Source organism: Macrobrachium rosenbergii, chromosome 1 (assembly GCF_040412425.1).
Source record: "Macrobrachium rosenbergii isolate ZJJX-2024 chromosome 1, ASM4041242v1, whole genome shotgun sequence".
Taxonomy (NCBI): Eukaryota; Metazoa; Arthropoda; class Malacostraca; order Decapoda; family Palaemonidae; genus Macrobrachium; species Macrobrachium rosenbergii.
Window position 1 is genome coordinate 58,635,584 of NC_089741.1, and position 2,880 is coordinate 58,638,463.

The 2,880-nt window shown below is 39.5% G+C and overlaps 1 protein-coding gene across 2 annotated transcripts in view; it reads left to right on the top strand.

Moving 5' to 3' along the window:
• Nucleotides 1-436: 436 nt before the first annotated feature.
• The window catches only part of LOC136838763 (solute carrier family 22 member 2-like), a 57,391-nt gene continuing 54,947 nt past the window's right edge, over nucleotides 437-2,880 (top strand). The window contains exon 1 of one of the 2 annotated variants that reach the window (XM_067104252.1): nucleotides 437-689. The gene's annotated coding sequence lies outside the window, so the exon portion shown is untranslated. The other variant, XM_067104263.1, reaches the window with a different exon arrangement.

The window sequence follows — 2,880 nt, forward strand, 5'->3', positions numbered from 1 at the left end:
CTGTAGCGTTGCCAAGTAGGGATAACTTCATCAGCCAAACTGCTTGCTTATAATTGAATATAAAACATGCCAACTCTCGTTCTTGTCCCGCATTGCATTAGATGATAATTGAATGATATGATGGTTAAAACACCGGAGAAAAGGAAGTCATTTGGGAATATATAACGGTATTTTGCGACCCACAGTTTTCTCATGTATTGCTTCGTGCTATGGGAACTGCAACGCACGCAACATCTTTTATTTTTTTGAGTTTTGGTAAGGTTCTTATTATCTGCAATACTTCCACTCATGAAAAAGATAGTTCTGTACTACTTATCCCTGCTAGTCTAAATCAAATATCATCTGGGTAGCGAAAAACAAGTTTTGCAAAGATGCGAGATAAACTTTATTGGCAACTCACAGAGTGGGAGGGAAGAGAGAGAGAGAGAGAGAGAGAGAGAGAGACAACGGGTTCACTGCTGTCTGCAGGCTGCCTGTTAACACGACCAGTTGTACACAAGGCCACGCTCTGCTAGGCCGACCGTACGATTTTCTTCTTGAGAAGCGATTTAGTCAGACCTAATTTGCTATTTGTGTCAGTCCTTCCATCTATTGCTAAGAGTGGAATTGAGAATATCCGTGAGAAGTCTCATTAATAGTGACACTGAAAAGAAGCCAAGACTTCTTAGCGAATCCTGGAAAGTGGGAAGGTAGGTCGGTTGCTCAACAGTATAAGGGGCCAGGGAGTTGGGCCTGGCGTGTTCCTCCGAGGCTTACTGGTGGTACTCCTACGTCGCCTGTGGTAGGATGTGATTAACCACATTTCTTTTTTCCATTTAGGAGTTCAATGTGACCTCACTTCCCCTTTTATGATGCACGTTCAAGAGTTGTGTTGAAGTTTTCGTAACTCGGAGGATCTGAAGGTAAGTTGAGTTTTCACTTCGACTTACCTGCCCAAGTTTTTACCGAAACTGGGTTGATAAATGCGTTGCCTTTACCTGTGCTGGCGTTCCACAAGGTAAGAATGTCATGCATATGACATATATCAGAGGTAGTGTTATGTATTGGAGAGAAAGAGGTGATCATATATTCTATATGCATACACGTATATATATACATATACACATATATATAGATTTCCATTTACTTAATGGAAAAGCAATCAATGACCACATTTAATCTGGAAATGCGTTTATGATTATTTGTGTTGTGCATGTGTGCAGTGTATGAAAATGAACAATAAAATGCGAACTAATAGCGGCTTTACTGTGGTGATTGAAATTGTGTATACGTGTCGTGAATAAGAATGAAACCAGTTTTTGTGTGTATACAGAAAAATTAAATGGAATAATCTCGGTATGCAAGTTATTTATTCGGACAATATAAAGATAAATATTAATTGTATGTATATAAATGCTTGCCATTATTAGAAATGAGAAGACGCTTTCGTGTATGCATTCCGTTTGCTTGAGATTAGAAAAAGAGCACAGCTCAGACAAGGTCCCCCCTACTCTCTCTCTCTCTCTCTCTCTCTCTCTCTCTCTCTCTTTGCCTAGGTAAAATTCGTCTTTTTTTTTTTTTTTTTTTGTTAAACTTGGTACACGATCATAAGATGAATACATTTATGTCATGGTCATGATTTGAAGCCAGCTCTCACAAGGAACAGTAAATTTGATTAGCTTTTTCTTAAACTGAAGTGGTTAACCATCTGAAAGTTGGTATCATGGTTACATGGTATCATCTATGCAATTTCTGAAGGCAATGTTACCAGAACGAAAGTTTATGCGAACGCATGCTAATCTTTAACTTTTTTAAACCGATGAAATACGGTGATTAGGCATAGTGCAACTACTGTATATCAATACATAGTTCGATATCTTCTTTACCTGGAGTTCTTTCCCTGCTTCGGTGTTTTCCCTGTCACGTAATACATTTCTTCCTTTAAGAGGCCGAAAGGTATATTGATTCCTTCATGGTTAAGCCTCGTTCTTCATCCATTCTTCTTCTTGTATATTTCTCGGACCTGGGCTAGAAACGGTCATTGCACTCTGCAATATGCACTTATATAAGTATTCCATAAGTGGAGGCCGTCGGTGTGGCAATTCTGTGCCCTCACTAACCCAAACCTAAAAGAAGGAGGAAGAACTGAACCTCGAAGAAAATGAGAAATGTATCAGATTCAATTCAGATCCACCTGGATGAGTGACCAGGTGTCTTTACAAAGCATAGGCATATAGACCAAGCCAAAAGCACTAGGCCCGAAATTGGGAGAGAAAGATACCGAAAAAAGTGGCATTGGCTAACCCGAGAAAGTAATGGAGGTCAGGGAGGGTAGGGATCCCGATGTCATTTCTAGTACCGTAGCTAGTCGCATTTATGCTCTCTTATGGATAGTAAAATACAAAAAGGCATATGCTCACTCTGTGGATGAAGTTCCATTTTCAGTTGCTCATTCCCTTTAGCTTGAAACAAGTTTTCCACATTCTTCTCTTCCTGTCACGTAACCGGATGACACCTGCCAGGCTACCACTTCTCACACTTATTCTTTAGAGATCAGCAAGCCTCCATAGTGCAAGGTGCAATGGCTTTTTCACCCTTCACCACCGATCTTTTGGGTTTTCTTTTGTCATATACAGCATGCCATGCATGCATTAGTCTCATGTCATTTGAAAAGCATTATGCCCCACTTTCCTCTCTTGTTCCTTATCTTTTTCTTATCTCCATATATTTACATAATTCTTGAAGCCAGAGTAACAATTGTTATATAGCTCTTTGTTCATAACCGTCTTCACATTGAAAAGTGCTTAGCATTGTTGAGGTGGCATGAATATGTAGAGAGAATGAGGCAGGAGATGATGTTAGAAAGATGAAAAGGACAATGATATAAGGAAAAGTTGATAT